Genomic DNA, 18421 nt, shown 5'->3' with positions numbered 1-18421 from the left:
GCCCACTGGCTGTATCCAGACCATGTAGTCCGTCTCCAGAGTCCTCAATCTCTCCCTCCTCTAAGACTCGCTGGTACTCCTGCTCTTCTAAAAGACGGAGAGCACGCCTCCTCGAATGAAGTCTCTCCTCGATACGCGGAGTCGACATGGCCTCCGCCGACGTCGAAGAACGGCGCCGATCTCCAGAAGCATCTGACGCCGCGTCCGGCGCCACAGGCAGCTTCGGCGCCGAGGCAGGAGCCGGAGGACGAGGTCTTGGAGCTGATGGACCAACCGGAGTCACAGGGCAAAATCCTGACTTCGACGGAAGGGCAACCTCCGGGGCCGAAACATCCGAAGCCACCGGAGCGGCCACCGACACCGGCACCGAGCCCACATTCCCAAAAGGGAGAAAGGGCATAAAGGGTGCCGGCCGAAGAGGCGCAGGATCACCCAACGAAAAGGCCAAGGGCCCCGAAGGACCAGCCGGAGCAGCTCCTGGAGCCATCTGCTGAAAGATGGTATACATCGCATTAAGAAACGCGGTACTATCGGCTCCAGGAGTGGGAAAAGCCGGATACTGGGGTGCCTGGATCGAGGGCGACCCCGACGCCAGCCTCGACGTCTGCGACGCCGGGGAAAACACAAGAGGCTGCACCACCTCAATCACCGACGCCTGACCAGGCGAAGTCGGTGACGCCGGAGAGGGCAACGGCGTCGATGGATGCGGCGTGACCGTGGGGCTGACCTCCCAAGTCCTCCGACGCCGAGCCGAAGGTGACCTCGAACGAGACTCCTTGCTGGAATGACGTCGTGAGTCTCTACGGCGCCGGGAGTCTCGATGACGCCGGTGAGACCTTGGCGAAGAAGACTTCTTATGATGTTTCTCCTTCTTCTTTGACTTTGCCATGAATAACTTGGCCTCACGCTCTTTGAGGGCCTTCGGATTCATGTGTTGACATGAATCGCAAGTCGAGACGTCGTGGTCGGAGCTCAAACACCATAGACAGTCGGAGTGAGGATCTGTAACTGACATCTTGCCCCCACACTCTCGACAGGGCTTGAAACCCGACTTCCTCTGAGACATTATTACCGCAGAGAAGACTACGCAGCAGACAATACACTGTAACCACGAAGGTAACAGTAGCTCCCTCGAAGATAACCGTTTCGAATGCACGGAAAAAAGGGAACTGTCATCGGCACGTCGGCGAGGACCTCTTATTGCCTGTATGACGTCAGACGGCGTCGCGTGGGCTAGAGTGACGTCCTCGTCGACGTGCAGAGACTAGTAAGAAGATTTCCGTCGAATGCTGGCGCCATGGGAGTATTCATTAGGTGAGGAATCCACAGATAGTTGTATCCATCAGAAACTATTTTCTCTATATAGTTCCTTTGACAAAAAGAGCCTGCATTTCTAGAGTAAGATAGATAGGTGCCCCTCTGAAAAATGCTCTTATTTGAGCAGAAAATGCGGTGAGTCACAAAACGAAACACATGGCATAGCCTTCTTATTGGATAATCTGAAGGAACCACCAGTCATAAGTTATATTTTGCCAACCTTGGAACAAATGTCTGATTCTAGGATTAACAGGGTGGTTGTCTGCCACCAAGGGCAAACTAAAGTGGCTTGGAGGCTGATGCCACAGGAACAGTTGGGCTGGACTTAATGTGGTTGATTCCCAGTCAGGCTGGGGTGGCTGTTGCGAAGGCAGTAGGCATTGGTTCTTCTGGTATACCAAACCTCTGGAGTAGCCTTGAAAAGGGCAAAACTGGTGAGGGTACTGTCTTGCAGGAGTAGAAAGGCCTACAGAATGTGCTGTGGCCCAGTTTTCTTTGAAGCTTTCTAATGCTGAATCAGTCTTCATGCCAAACAGATGTGATCCATCAAAAGGCATACCCGTCAAAGAGGGCTCTATGTCACGAAAGAATCATGTGGACCTTATCCAAGCAGGAACAAAAAGCACCACACTAGTGCAGACTGCTCTCCTAAAGCCGTTGGTATTGTCCAGTCCAGAACAGATAACATATTTGCCTGCATCCTGACCATCCTGTGTGATTTGACCCAGATTGGCCAAAAATTCCTCAGGGACTGCCAGCAAAATCTTGCCACCATTCTGCATAAAACATGGGAATATCTCCTGTGCAAACAACTGGCATTCACTGATTGAGGGCTCGGCTGCCTAAGGAAAACATCAGTTCCACAAGTGTTTTGATTCTCTTCCAATCTGTGTCTAGGGGAATCATAAGAAATAATTGGGGTTCACTCTGTTGGTAGAAGCCTGAACCACGAGATGTTCTGGTATAGGGTGCTGTGTCAAAACCTTTGGGTCACCTGGATGTCCTGTGGTGCCTGGCAACCAACCTGTTCAACAGTGGATAGGAACAAGGCTTCAACCAGCTCCCCAAGAAGGTATCAGTCAAGGCCTCATTTAATGGCAGTAAAGGCAAAGAAGAAAACATCTGTCAACACATTAGTTTTAAATGTAATAGTTGGCTGCTACCTGTCTCATCACCACAGTAAAGGAGGTACTCTTTTCTGTTGATGGCCCTGGGAAAGAACACAGTGTTGCTTTTGTTGTGATGCCTTTTAAGTGGTTTGGCAGCCGATACGTCACTTCCTGTATTTTGGCCGAGGAGCACCGTCCAAGTACAGTTTACTTACGCCTCAAAAGTTTTTCTGTTGTTTGGACAGACTATTTTTCTTTGTTTCCTGCCTCTCGTGTTTGTTAGTGAGCACTTGTGTTCACGCGTGTGGTTCGTTTTCCACGTTTGCCTATTACTTGGTCCTTAGTTTACATAAACAGTAATTACAAGTAGTTGTGTTACATCTGTGTTTTGTACTTTTTTTGTTGCGTTACACCACATGAAATTGACCTAGAAATGAATCCTCAACAGCGGCTCTCCCGGCTCAGACGGAGAGACGATACTACAATATTTACTGTATTCTGGGAAACTCACCCCATAATGCTTTGCAGGCATTAGTTTTACATTACATTTGTGCCCATAATTCAGCCTGTGTTGGCTCTAGGGCAATGGGACCACCCCCAAAACACTTGTAATGATGTGCTCTTTCTGTTCAGGCAATCCTGTGGGTCACACTAGGTGAGAGGGGGGCCAAATATCATAACCTCTTCCACCATTCAGTGTATATTTAAATTCTCTCCTAGCTGAAACTTTTGTTTTTACAGCTGAGAGGAATTTGTGTTATAAGGGACTTGTTAGTATTCTGACATTCCTGCTTGGCCTGCAGATGTTTAATGCTCACTATGTGCTCCAGATGTTGAAAGTATAATTGCTCTAAGGCAATACTGACTTAGTTGGCTAGACAGGGACAAGTAGCCACCACCAGTGGTACTGCACCTTCTGCTAATGCACTACTGACTTAGTTGGCTCAATAGAGACATCTAGCCACCATCAGTGGTACTGCACTTTCTGCTAATGAACAAACACACTTTGTTTCTGATAAAGGTTTAATGTATTCACTGAAACTCAGCCCATAATGCTTTGCAGGCACTCATTTTACAACACATGTGCCCATAACTAAGCCTGTGGTGGTCCTGGGGCAATGGGACCCCCACCAGTACATTCAGATCAATGTGTTCTTTCAGTTCAAGCCATCTTGTGGGTCACACTAGGTGAGAGGGGGCCCAAAAATCATAACCTCGTCCACCAGTTACTGCATTACATTCTCTCATAGCTGAAACCTTTGTTTCTACAGCTGAGAAAAGTTTGTGCTATAAGGGCCTTCCGATAGCCCTGTTTGACTTGTAAATGTGTATTGTGCTACTAATCTCCCTCTGAAACAATAAGGCACTACTAACTTAGATGGCTTGACAGGGACATCTAGCCACCACCAGTAGTACTGCACCTTCTGCTATGATTAAAAACAGTATATTTCTGATAAAGGTTTAATGTATTCACAGAAACTCAGCCCATAATGCTTTGTAGGCATTCCTTTAACAACACATTTGTGCCCATAACTCAGCCTGTTGTGGCCCTAGGACAAGGGGACCACCCTCAAAACATTCATAAGAATGTGCTTTTTCTGTTTAGGCCAGAAGGGGAGAGGGGACCCTAATATCATAACCTCTTCCACAATTCAATGCACATTTACACATTTAAGTTTTCTCATAGCTAAAATGTTTGTTTTTACAGCTGAGAGGAGTTTGTGTTATAAGAGCCATGTTTGTAATACTATATTGATAGTCTTGCTTGGCCTGCGCTTTGCTCCGTCTGGGCTGAAGAATGATTATTGTTCCCAGGCACTACTAATTCAGTTGGCTTAACAGAGAAATCTAGTCACTGCCAGTAGTACTGCACCTTCTGCTGTTGACTCCACAGGGACATCTAGCCATAACCAGTGGTACTGCACCGTCTGTTGCTGACTCTGCAGGGACCTCTAGCCACCACCAGTGGTATTGTACCTTCTGCTTTTGAACAGTGGTACTGCACATTCTGCTGTTGACTCTACAGGGAAATCCAGTAAAGACCTGCGGCACTGCACCCTTGTGCCACTGACTCTCCACAGTTAGATGATACTTAAAAGGCCTACTGGGCCTGAAAATGTGTAATACACTTTGCCCTCAAGGGGCTGATTATATGATTACACTGCAGTATTCTTTATCACTCTTTCTTATATGATTATGCACTACAGGGGCTGAATATGTGTTTATCTGACCATGTTTCCTCCAAATGCTTTTTTTATTCTGGTGTTCTGTAGGGACTGTTCCGGCCATTACAGTTTAATGCTAATTGTATGAAGGAATGCATAAACACAATGTATTTCTGATAGAGGTTTAATGTGCTGCATGGCAAAATATTTCTAAGGTCCCAAATGCAAAGTTGTCATTATCATTTACAACACCGACAGCTTTAACTCTTGCTAATACAAGACCTATTGCATTGCAAATGCTTGTTCTAAATTGTTTTGGGATTTTTCTTATTGTGTGTTTTCACTTTATTATTGTTTCTATGCTGTTACTGTACAAGTTCAAGTTAAGTCTAGCTGCTTTTGTGCCAAGCTACCAAAGGGTTAAGCACAGGTTAATTTAGTGATTTTTGTGGTTCACCCTGACAATGATTCTGGCTGTTGCCTGAATGGGGCTTCCCCCTTCAAAACCAATAACCCAATCTCTTACATTTGTGCTCAGTGGTGGGATCCAGTACCTGTTTGTGTAGTGCCACTGATTTCAACACACTAAAAATCCATAAAATATTCTATCATCAAATTCAACTTTTTTTTTTTTTTTATTGTCCTTGACTGGCCATTTTTGCCTTTTTTCCAAATTTCATTACCACCTTACATTTGTGCACCTGTGACTACTGCCTGTACAGATGGAGTTTGATCTCAGCAACCTTGAAAGCTGAGGCAGAGGTGATCAAGTTGTGCAGTAAAAGGGGACTCAAGCCAGCCAAGGGCTCGCCAGAGTTGGAGTATGAAATAGCCCTCAGAATTGGGAGGTGGTCCTCGGAATGCATGCTGGGCAGGGGAGCAGGATGATGATGAGGAGGGGGAAGAGGAGGAGGAAGAAGAAATGCGGGAGGAAGATGAGGATGACTTGGTGACAGCTTCAAAGTTAGAAGGAGATGAGAACTTCCTGCCCTTGGCTTCAGAACCAGAGGAGGAAGGGAGACTCATAGGAGTGAGGTCACTTAATGGGTCCTAGCGAAAAGCAGAGTGTCCTCCCATCACCTCTCCCCTGAGGAACTGGAGTACAGGAAAGCTGAAAGGTAGTTCAAGCTGCAGCTGGCCCACCTGAAATTGGATAAAAAGAAGGAGATGGCTAAGGAAAAGAGAGCCCTGGCCGAAAAGAAGCTTTCTGGTAAGCTGAAAGGTCCTTGGAGGAGAAGAAACGTTTATGACTCATGAAATGAGTTTGAAAGAACTGGACTTGAAGATGCAGAAGCTGACAGAGTGCAGTGGTTGATGGCAGCAACAGCTCACTGTAAAATTGAGACAGAAGGGTCCACATACCCAATGACCTGATGCCTAACTTTGAGGTGAGGGGGATGACAGACAGGTGTTTGAGGCATATGCGGTAGCTTTAGAGATGCATAGGGTCCCTGAGGAGGATTAGCGAGCCATCCTCTGGAGGCATATACCCACTGAGGGGAGGGATTCTTTCTTGGCCCTAGGGAAGGTGACAAGGTGAAGGACCCACTCATGAAAGAAACCTTTGTCAGAAAGTATGGTCTCACCCCTGAGACGTACAGACTGAAGTTCGGGGACAGCCAGTAACTGTCTCACCAATGCTGGGTGGAATTTATGGTCTACTCCAAGAAGACACTAGATGGTAGGGTGAATGCAACAATGTTAAAAATTATGAGAAGCAGCATCATCTTTTCCTCAGAAAGCACATGTTCAATCATTGTTCTGCAGAGGTATGCCAACAACACATTGGTTCCAAACTCAAAATGTAAAGCTAGCAGGCAAAGGAAGCAGACCTCTGGCTTAGCAACAGGGTCAACAAGAAGGTACACGTGAGAGACCCCAGATAGGGTGGTTCAGGTTCCCCCCAGGAGAGTGAGGAAGAGGTCTGAAAGAACACAGACATGCCCCAGAATAAGGGGGAGGGGGTGACTCCTGTGCACCTTCTGAGAAAATAGGAGGGAAACAAGGGGACTCTGTACTAATAAACCACACACTGGTGGGAACACTACAGGGGTGGCCAGAGTGACCTTAGGGGGAAGCAGTCCCCAGGACCACAGGGTAGAGCCAACCCGAGTATCTCTTAGTTGGGAGATAGACTCAGAGGGTAGGCTTGTGATCCGTGAAGGTGGGAGTTGTCACTTCCATCAGACCACAAGAAATGGGACATCTGTCATTGCTCTGAAAGAAGCTAGTGCCAGCAAGACCATGGTGGTGGAAAGGCTTGTTTCCCTAGATCATTGTATCGGATGGGTGTGTTGGGTAGCTCAGGCCCAGAAGCCGGACTCTGTTTGCCTTATGGCTCTGGTATCTCTGTAATGGGATGGGGAAGTGGCCAAAAAAGAAGGTCATAGTCAGTCATCATATGCCCACTGACGGCATTCTGGGAAATTAGTTACCACCGGTGTTAGAAGAGCTGGGATAGATGGCTGCCCAGGGCACCCTGAAAGCTCAAATTATTCGGTACTACTCCAAAGGAGAAAGTAAAAAAGGTCCAGATGGAGGGCAGGAGGTAGAGACAGTCCACAGTGGAAGAACCAGTAGATCAGGGGTTGCCAGTTCTGACAGAAAAGCACCCCAAGAGGCCACTTCTGATCTGCAGTGCTACCTGCGCTGTCACAAAGACAGAAGATAGGAGACCTATGCCAGGCAGACCCCAGCATTACACAGACAGAATGTGTCTCCATAAAGGGAGTTGGTGGTTCCCCCTTGTAAGCATTGGCTTGCCAGGCACCTGTTCATCCTAAGGGTACAGACTGTGACCTGATAGGATAAAGAGTGGAAGTAGGGTGTCCCGGACCCAGGGCTGTTACTTCCCACTCTAGGAAAAATCAGAGGTGCCAGAAACCTCAGGAGCAAACAGGGAATTCCATGCCAGTCCCAAGGCTGGAAGTGACGCCTAAGGCCCATGTTTGTAATCTCCACCAGGCAGTGAATGCCCTGGGGCATGGCTCTCGGCACCAACAGCTGTCAATGGCCTCTATTGGTTGTCCTTGTAAGCAGAGATTTCCCTCGGTTGGCGACAGCAGTTTGATCCAAGGGACAGGATGGACCACATCACACTGTTGGCCAAAGTGGTACTGTCTGCCTAGTGGGATGCATCTGTGAGAAAACGAAGGTTAAGAGTCTCACAGACTAAGAGTGAGATCGCCTGCAACTGGACTTCTTCAATAGTCTCCTCCTTGGCGTCCTGATACTGTGGTATGGACTGGTGTGGCATATTCAAGGAGTCTATATATGTGGCACAGGGATGTCCTTACAAGTATGATTAAATTTGGAAGAAATGGTAGGCATACCATGGCTTGACGAGATAAGAAATCTTGGAGTACGGGGGGAGTCTGTTGCATGATCTGAGGGTTTATGGAACTGTTTTCCTATTTGATCTCCAACCTGTCTGTTTTGCTATGGATTTGTCTTACATGTCGAGCAAGGCGACTTTTATGCTGTTATTGTGTAAAACTGCAATAAAATGTTGCTATAAAAAAAGAATCTCACAGATGGGTCCACAAATGAGAAGGTTTCCCCATGGGTCAGTTCAGTGGTTCAGGAGAGTGTTGGCAGAGGAATACAACTAGGTTCAGAAGGGAACAGAACTGACAAGTGCATCTGCAGAAGAGGACCACTGTCCACATTCTATCGCCTGAGCAGGGGAGCCCCTCAAGATATGTATTAGTCTATCCTGGCTTCTTTTGGATGGAAGAGGGTCATATTGGGAGGCCATTTAAGCAAGGTCACCCTAGATTTCTGTTTCTCAGCCTTCTTTTCCTCTACTCTTTTAGGACCCTGTGCACTCTTTCCCTGCTAACCCGTAGCAAAGTGCTTGTGCGCTCACTTGAAAAAATTGGCCTGCACCTGATTGGCACATTTAATTTTATTAGTAAGTTTATAGTATATGGTGCTACATGTACAGTGGGACCATAAGTTAAATGCTATTGTCAGCCTGTAGTGTAGCTTAGGGTTAGCCACAGGTTAATTTAGTGGCTTTTGTAGTTCATCTGGACAAGGATTGTGGTTGTTGCCTGAGTGAGGCTTTCACCCTCCCAACCAATATACCAATATCATTCTCCAGGGTATTTAAAATTAATGTAGTATAGATAGATGTATGGCATGACATACGTTGGGTTATATGCGTACATATCTGTGGGTGGGCTGTGAGGAGGATATGGCAAGGAGGGGCAATCACACCAGGAAGCCCAGTGCTTGTTTTAAGGGACTACAGCCGACGCATGACTGAGGCATTATGTCATTTCTGAAAACGAGAGTGGAAAATACTACTATATATTCTCACAAGGGGATGTCCGGCCCAGGGAACACCTCCAGGCTAATTAATTAACAGTAATTCCCTGGCGTAATGATGGAATTCCGGGTATGGGAATAGCATCTTGAACATCAGATGGTGATATATGGCATTCAAGGCAGAATTTATTCCTGTGAGTGTAAATCCATGATAAAAATGACAAGTTGGAGTTTGAAGCACTAAACATGTAATTAGCGAAAAATTAAAAACGTTTTTCAGTACAACAAATAATACTTTTGCAAGAATACAACAAACCTTTGTTTTGAGGAACTGGGTCTATTTCATAAACAGGAAAAATTATTGTATTCCCAAATATAGATGTTTAAAGTTGATATTTGATAGGTCAAGATTACTGAGGCCAGAGCCTTTAAGATTAGAGTAACCATTCTTCTTCACGTTATTCGTAACCTGAGGAATAGCCCTGCAGAGAGAGGCTATAAGGTTGTGTAGCTCTCTTATCTAGGGCGTAAGACTGAGATTTGTGTGTTTTTCTTCCACCTTTGCCCTTCTAACTAGATTCTCATTGATAACATATGACTGAGAACCTATATAGAAGATAAAGGATGCAAAAATGAAAGGAAATGAAATGTAAAAACAAAGGACAACTCTATTAACAAGCACTGGCAAAGCTAATAAGTCTCACCTTTTTGACCTATTGGTTTGCGTCAACGTTTTCTGAAGATGCTGTGCAACATCGGCCAAAAGCACAGCATGGCTGAAAGTAAAGAAGAAAAAGAATGCTATGAAGCAGCCAGTGGGTGACTGGGCCATAACGCTTTTTTTCTTTACTTTAAGCCATAATGTACAGCAGCCACCCAGCTGTACAACATGGCTAAAACTCATTGACAAAGCCAACAGTCCTCACAATGCGGGACGTATTGGCTTTGCCAATGCTTTTTTTGTTTTTGTAAAAAGCAATGGCAACAAAATGCCAATAAGTGTGGCCCATAACGGAAAGACTCAGTAGGCCCGCAAGTAAATAGATGGCAAGACGCGTTAGAAAGATGGGCGGAAACCGAGGGAACTGTACTACTACAAGAAGCCTTACAAGGGCGGAGACCTAGGGATAGTGCTAAACAATGGGACTCAATACTGGAGAGCCTGAGGACCCTTGACGCGCGCTTGTGTTGGGCTGTCATCTCAATCAGAGAACTATCGGCTTTGGAATATAACATGATGTCATAAGTGCATGAATGGGGGGAGGGTGGGGTCCGTAGAGTGATGTTAGAAATGTCAATTGTGTTCATATTATTGACAGGTTTAAAAAATGGAATAAAATATATTTTTAAAAAAAGTGTGGCCCTTAACTTTTGAATCGGAAATTGGTCTTAAGTTCACACTGGGCAAAAAAAGGAAGAAAACCTTTGTCCAAAGACAGGCAAGTGAACCCCTACCACAGGCATTTCTATCGGTTTGAGTTGAACTGCCACAGGCAAGCTGCCCTGGTGCCAGCTCCGGTTCAAGGCGTCCCTACCTGGATGCTCCCAGCAGCTCCGGAGCAGATGGGCCGATGGAAGGAGTGAGGCAGAGAGCCAAGCCGGAGTCAACGAGGAGCCAGCATCTTGCCTCCACAGCATCCCATACCGTCATCAGCACCCTGGCCCTATTCAGCACCAAATCACTTGCCTCAGTCTCTCTTGTATCTGCACATCGTGCAGGCCGTGGATATTTGCATATGAGAGGGTTCATCCCTGAGGAAATAAGGGATACTCGCATCCATGGAAAAAACCTTTCTTGCCCAGAGTCCAAGGGAAAGGAAGCGGTGTTATGAGGCACTATGCGGAGCTCAGCAGCAGAGCAGAAAAAGAGGTGACCATAAGCTGCCGATTAGTAGTCTAGCAGCCCCTGCAACACAGATCTCGTCTGATCGAGCGCGCTGATTGAGAGCTCCAGAATCCTCTGGGAGTCAATGGTAAGTACTTTGTGAAAAGACCAAACCGTTCCTGTTGGTTTGATCTGCTGGTGTCTAAAGAAGGGCAAAGGCAGCCAGTACAAAGCTTGTGCAAGCGACACAAAAAAAAGGTTATAACGCAGCCGGAGCTGGCCGCTTAGCATCGCTTTTCTTCTTATGGGAGGAGGTGGGGCAAAGAATAACGAAGAGTGAAGGGGGGTTGTTTGGGGTCGGGGCAAGAAGTGAAAACAGCCAAGCAATTAAAGGGGAAAAAGTCTCTTAATCAGAGCATGAGCAGTGGAAGGACACCACACAGAAATTAAACATTCCTTTGATAATGCTCCAGGGAAGGGGCGAAAACACAAAGAAAAAATTAAACTAGCATGTGCTGACCCATAAGAAGCAAGCAAATAGGAGTGATGATGAAGCCAACCTATGGTAAGTAACAGGCAGGCTCTAAGCCCCCTTGAAGTTTAAGTTAACAAAACATCTCATGAGCAACAGTGCATGTGTTGTCTCAGGCGAGACCTAAAAATGAATGTACTTTCATTAAAGAGCTTATTTTTCTACACGGAGCAGCCTCACAGCAAATGGCAGTGTGGGGGTCCTCGAAAATGTAATAAAATTAAGAAAAAGAAAAACAGATTGCATCAGGACAGTAGGGCTGAGAAGGCAACGAGGTGTGTGTGGGCAAAAATGACCACATAGCAAAGGAATTTTGATGAGAGAGCAATGGAGAAGCTTGAGGTTGGGGAGAACGTGAGGAGAGGAAAAAAACCTGGGTGGATAAAGAATGGACGAGCTAGGTTATTTGAGGGGGGCTCTAGCACACAAGGGATAGATCAAGAAAGCAGATGCACACTCATGAAGTGCTTGAGGAAAGAGAAACACTACTCCACTCTACGCCAGTCCATTCCACAACACTCTACTCCACTCTTTGACTCTCTATTCCATTCTAGCCTACGACACTCTACTGCACTCTATACCACTCCACTCTATGACACTCTAATCCACTCTATGCAACTCCACTCTGTCACTCCACACCAAAACATTACAGTACACGCCACTTTATGCCACTCAACTCTCTTCTATGTCACCAACGTTTAGCCATGCTGAACAGCTGTCAAGCTGGTGAACAACACATCATGTTCGAAACCTACTGGCCTTGTCAATGCTTATTGTTTACTGGTACCACTAATCGAAACCTAGAGTACTCAGACTATATCAGGGGAAGAAAAAATGCAACCTTGCCTATACGTTCCTTTAAATGAACTGTATTTTTGCTGGAGTAAAACATGATTGGATAAAGTGTAAATGTGATGCAAATAATGAATGCACTTTTGATGTAGAAAAGTATCCGCTGAAGCTAAACTGCAACTATCCCAGATTTGCGGAAAAGTATCTCTTTCTTTGTACTATCGATTCCTTGGGGTACATTTCTCATATTTATATATGTTACCTTTGTTTCATTTTAGACACAGTCCAGTCCATCGTAACCATAAAACGTATTACAGTGTTTTGGACAAAGGGTTGCTGCTTGTTACTCGCACTGGCCAATGGAAGACATTTACGGCCAATTAAAAACAGGATGTTTGAGATTTTAGCGATGTTTTCCGGATGACCTGTTTTTTTATGATCATCTTGACTTTTTCATTAAACAACTGCAAGTTTAACTGGCCTGGCTCTGTTAGTGAAGTACTGACCTTTCACCGTAATAATAGCGAGCATGCGAAAGCGAAATGGGTTTTCTGTTCTTTTCCGACAAGGTAACGCAGCAGCAGCCTGTGTTAGAAAAAAACCCACCTGGGTGGTAAGTGAAGGTTCAGAGGAAAGAAACTACTTCAATAAAAAAATATGCTGTATTAGCGTTTGTGAGCATTTAGTGCTACCCCTCACACAACTAGAAAGTTTCAATCAGGTCACAGCTGTTGAACGTTTTCTCACAATTTTCCACTTTCGCATTATTTTTTTCTACTTAAGTGATCACTGACAATTTGTACTGCTGTGTTCTTGGAGCACATTTAGGTAAATCTTGACAAATGGAACATCTTTTTTTTCTATATGGTGTCTGTTTATTTTTGATCAGTATTTAACTTAGAAATTCAACAGCCCAGTCACAGCAAATGCTAAAAAATGCGAAATATCCTAGCTATCGTGAAGAAAAGTTTCAATTCTATTAAGGACATGGAGGCGAGGATTATGCAGATCTTTCTTCACTTTTTATTATAGAGCAAGTTCAAAGTTAAACACAGAATAAACAAAAAAACTACAAGTTCCAAGAAGCCGCCGCCATGGTAACCAGTGTCCAATGAGGTTCCGCTCCTAACGCCGATATAAATATCCACGAGTGCCTCACACTTCCTCGACTTCACTGTGGAAAGAATCCTAGAAGACCCGATTGGTTGTAGTTTCGGATCCTACGAAAAAATGGTGTAATTAGAAACGAAACTGATAAGACAATGTCGTATTCAAGTCGCAATATTGAATGGCTCATACAAGTCGTAAATACTTGAATCAGAAAATACAGGGAGTGCAGAATTATTAGGCAAATGAGTATTTTGACCACATCATCCTCTTTATGCATGTTGTCTTACTCCAAGCTGTATAGGCTCGAAAGCCTACTACCAATTAAGCATATTAGGTGATGTGCATCTCTGTAATGAGAAGGGGTGTGGTCTAATGACATCACCACCCAATATCAGGTGTGCATAATTATTAGGCAACTTCCTTTCCTTTGGCAAAATGGGTCAAAAGAAGGACTTGACAGGCTCAGAAAAGTCCAAAATAGTGAGATATCTTGCAGAGGGATGCAGCACTCTTAAAATTGCAAAGCTTCTGAAGCGTGATCATCGAACAATCAAGCGTTTCATTCAAAATAGTCAACAGGGTCGCAAGAAGCGTGTGGAAAAACCAAGGCGCAAAATAACTGCCCATGAACTGAGAAAAGTCAAGCGTGCAGCTGCCACGATGCCACTTGCCACCAGTTTGGCCATATTTCAGAGCTGCAACATCACTGGAGTGCCCAAAAGCACAAGGTGTGCAATACTCAGAGACATGGCCAAGGTAAGAAAGGCTGAAAGACGACCACCACTGAACAAGACACACAAGCTGAAACGTCAAGACTGGGACAAGAAATATCTCAAGACTGATTTTCTAAGGTTTTATGGACTGATGAAATGAGAGTGAGTCTTGATGGGCCAGATGGATGGGCCCGTGGCTGGATTGGTAAAGGGCAGAGAGCTCCAGTCCGACTCAGACGCCAGCAAGGTGGAGGTGGAGTACTGGTTTGGGCTGGTATCATCAAAGATGAGCTTGTGGGGCCTTTTCGGGTTGAGGATGGAGTCAAGCTCAACTCCCAGTCCTACTGCCAGTTCCTGGTAGACACCTTCTTCAAGCAGTGGTACAGGAAGAAGTCTGCATCCTTCAAGAAAAACATGATTTTCATGCAGGACAATGCTCCATCACACGCGTCCAAGTACTCCACAGCGTGGCTGGCAAGAAAGGGTATAAAAGAAGGAAATCTAATGACATGGCCTCCTTGTTCACCTGATCTGAACCCCATTGATAACCTGTGGTCCATCATCAAATGTGAGATTTACAAGGAGGGAAAACAGTACACCTCTCTGAACAGTGTCTGGGAGGCTGTGGTTGCTGCTGCACGCAATGTTGATGGTGAACAGATCAAAACACTGACAGAATCCATGGATGGCAGGCTTTTGAGTGTCCTTGCAAAGAAAGGTGGCTATATTGGTCACTGATTTGTTTTTGTTTTGTTTTTGAATGTCAGACATGTATATTTGTGAATGTTGAGATGTTATATTGGTTTAACTGGTAATAATAAATAATTGAAATGGGTATACATTTGTTTTTTGTTAAGTTGCCTAATAATTATGCACAGTAATAGTCACCTGCACACACAGATATCCCCCTAACATAGCTAAAACTAAAAACAAACTAAAAACTACTTCCAAAAATATTCAGTTTTGATATTAATGAGTCTTTTGGGTTCATTGAGAACATGGTTGTTGTTCAATAATAAAATTAATCCTCAAAAATACAACTTGCCTAATAATTCTGCACTCCCTGTACAGTCATAGTAGCAAGCAACTCAGCTTAATGTGAACTAGAAATATGATCAAGGAAAAACAATAAATAAGGGGATAAATGCAAGCATACCACCATAATACGAAGTTACAAGTGTTCGGGTGGGAAAAAACTCGTGAGTAGTATTTGGGTGGGATAATCCTCGCCTCCGTGTCCTTAACAGAATTGAAACTTTCCTTCACGATAGCTAGGAAATTTTGCATTCTATATCAGGACCGGAGGCGAGGATTATGCAAGTTCAAAGCTTACCCACCACCAATGAGGCTGCTTCATGAATTGGTTTAAAATAAAACTTTTTAAAAGTAGATTCAGAAGACCAATCAGTAGCATGCATGATGTCCTCTAATCTACCCCCCACCTGAATGGCTTTTGAAGCCATGGCCCCCCGAGTAGAATCGGCGCCAAACACCTGAATATTGATACCTGCTTCGGATAAAATCCATCTGACCCACCTGGCAATGGAAGGAGAAGAAACTGCCTTAAACGGTTTCTTTAGGGAAATCAACAATTGATTTTCACCTGGAGGTCTGTGATCCACTGTCACTTCTTCATAGACTTTGAGACATCTAACCACGCATAATTTTGGGGAATTAGGAAAAGCCGGATAGGATACTGAGCTGGTATTATTCTTCGTTCTCCTTGAAATAGTAAAAGTGACTCCTTCTGGAGTAAACACTCTAGCCGATATATCCAGGGCTCTGACATCTGACACCCGTTTACATGAGATGAGGCACAAAAGCATGGCTAATTTAGCTGACAACTCTTTCCTCGACAGATGCTGATTATCCTGCCACGAGGATAAAAGATTAAGAACTATGTTTACATCCCAGAGCTCTGCATATCTAGGTTGTGGAGGTCTGGAGAGTCTAATACCCTTGAGAAGTTTACATATCCAAGGATGTTCGCCGATCGGGCGGTTATTAAGAGGGGGATGACCCGCTGAAATGGCTGATCGAAAAGAATTGATCATACAATAAGCCAGGCCGGATTCCGCTAATTCTGCAAGGAAATTGATGAAGTCGGTAATACTGGCCCCCATGGGATCGCAGTGTTTGCCCACACACCAACGAGACCATCTATTCCACGCGGATCTATATCGTTTGCATGTACCAGGGGCCCAGGCCTGTGCAATGAACTTTTTAGCTTCTTGCGAAAGTCGGCCGTCCTGCCAACGAGACCTGAAATCTTTCAGGCTATGAGAGTTAGATGGCCCTGAAGGACCAGGGGGTGAGAAAAATCTGACGGGTCCCAGAGAATCGAGGGAAAGACCGGGAGACAAATAGGACACTCGCAAGAGAGTTCCAGCAGAGTCGAGAACCACACCTGAGACCTCCACCAGGGGGTTATCAGGATCACTGTTGCTTCTTGACGGCGAACCTGGGCTGCGACCCGTGGGATAAGAAGGAAGGGGGGAAAAGCATAGCCTTGAAGTTTCCCCCAGTTCTGGAGAAACGCATCCACTGCCGCAGCTCCCGGATCCGGGCGCCAGCTGAAGTATAGGGGTAGATGAGCATTCCACCTGGACGCAAAAAGGTCCACTGAGCAGGGACCCCAACGAGCTATGATCGCCTGAAAAATCGATTGATGTAGTTGCCAGTCGCTGGAATCCGTGAGAAACCGGGAATTCCAATCTGCCCAAGTATTCTGGGATCCCGGAAGATACTCTGCTGTGACAGAGATTTGATGCTGTAGGCAAAAATGCCAAAAGTCCTTTGCTAGCTCCGCTAGGGCCCTTGATCGTGTCCCCCCCAAACGATTTATGTACTGCACCGCAGACACATTGTCCATCCGTAGTAGCACTACACATGATATCTTGTCTCTCGTTAGAGATCTGATCACAAAAGAACCGGCAAGGAGTTCCAGACAATTGATATGCATGGTGAACTCCTGCGGGGTCCAGCGTCCCCCAAACGAGATGTCCCCGCATCGAGCCCCCCATCCCTGGCGATTGGCGTCCGATTCTATCACCAGGTCCGGGGCAGCCCCGAAAATGGCCCTGCCATTCCATGCTTCCATGTGGTCCAGCCACCAATGTAATTCCGTCCTTGCCTCCTGAGACAGGGACATCAGTTCGGAATACGTCACCCCCCGACGAAGGTGAAAAGCCTTCAGATGTTGAAGGGCTCTGTAGTGTAGGGGCCCTGGAAAAATGGCCTGAAGTGAGGAGGAAAGCAGGCCGACTACGCTGGCTAACTGATGTAGCGAAATCCTGTCGCGCCGAAGGACCTTTCTCAGTTCCTTCTTTATCTTGGATATCTTTGGTGTCGGAAGACTGAGGGATGCTGACCGGGAATCTATGAGGAAAGCCAGGAAGACCAACGACTGGGTCGGAGTAAGTTCCGACTTCTGTTGGTTGATCACGAACCCCAGATCCTGTAAAAGAGCAATAGTTGTGCTCATATTGGATAAGAGTTGAGACCTGGATTGATCCATTAGAAGAAGGTCGTCCAGGTAGATGATGAGGCGTATGCCTTGCAATCGCAGTACTTCCACCACTGGTTTGAGGAGTTTGGTAAAGCACCATGGTGCTGAAGAGAGACCGAAGGGGAGAGTGGTGAATTCGAATACTTGATCGTTCCAGAGGAATAGCAGGAATCTGCGATGGGGAGGAAAAATAGGGACGGTGAGATATGTGTCCTTGAGATCTAGACAAACCATCCAGTCCCCTTGTAAGAGGAGGTCGCGGAGCATATGAATACCCTCCATTTTGAAATGCCTGTAAACAACCCATTCGTTGAATGCACGAAGATTGATAACAGGCCGAAAACCCTTGTCCTTCTTTTCTAACAAGAAGATGTTGCTTACGAAACCTCTGGGATGAAGGGACGCGAAGGATATGGCATCCTTGCGAAGGAGAGCCTGAACTTCTAAGTTTATGAGCTCGGATTCTGCTGCAGAAAATACTATGGGCGCTGGCAGTTTCTCCTGGAACGGGGTACCCCAGAATTCTATCTGAAAACCTGAAACAGTTTGTAGAACCCAGGCGTCGGAGGTGATGCGACTCCAATTGGTCCTGAAAAAATGTAATCTCCCTCCGAAATTCTGAGGGGAAAAAGGGATAAGCCTTACCAGAAGGCCCTCCTGGGGCATTAGATGCTCCTCGTGCATTCCTGTTAGTTCTGCATTTCCCCCTGCCTCTGTTGGGGAAGAAAGTTCCCTGTCGGCCATCTCGCCAACCGTTGTTCGGGAAGGAGCCGGGGCCTTGCTGGTAGTGGCGGCCGGAAGAGCGACCCCTGCCTCGTCCGGCCCCGCCAAATACCTTACTGGGGAAGATCTTTTTGATAGATGATTGGGCTTTGTCGAGAGCCGAAAAAGTAGCAACGAATTTTCCCAATTCTTTAACAAAAGGGTCACCAAATAAATTGCCTTGGGCAATAAATAGCCCCTGCCTCCGAGTTAGAAAGCTCCCCTAATTTGGGGTCTATTTTGATGAGTAAAGACCTGCGCCTTTCAGCTGAAATGGCGCAGTTTGCGTTGCCCAGGAACAGCTCTCTGGGCCCAT

The 18421-nt window shown here is 45.8% G+C and overlaps 1 protein-coding gene across 2 annotated transcripts in view; it reads right to left on the bottom strand.

The window, feature by feature from the left end:
• FANCC (FA complementation group C) overlaps nt 1-18421 on the bottom strand; it is a 1679603-nt gene that overhangs the window by 1301781 nt on the left and 359401 nt on the right. The window lies entirely within an intron of this gene.

This window comes from Pleurodeles waltl, chromosome 1_1 (genome assembly GCF_031143425.1).
Source record: "Pleurodeles waltl isolate 20211129_DDA chromosome 1_1, aPleWal1.hap1.20221129, whole genome shotgun sequence".
Taxonomy (NCBI): domain Eukaryota; kingdom Metazoa; phylum Chordata; class Amphibia; order Caudata; family Salamandridae; genus Pleurodeles; species Pleurodeles waltl.
The sequence above is the reverse complement of the archived record's forward strand: the minus strand, read 5'-3'. Positions and strand labels throughout refer to the sequence as shown.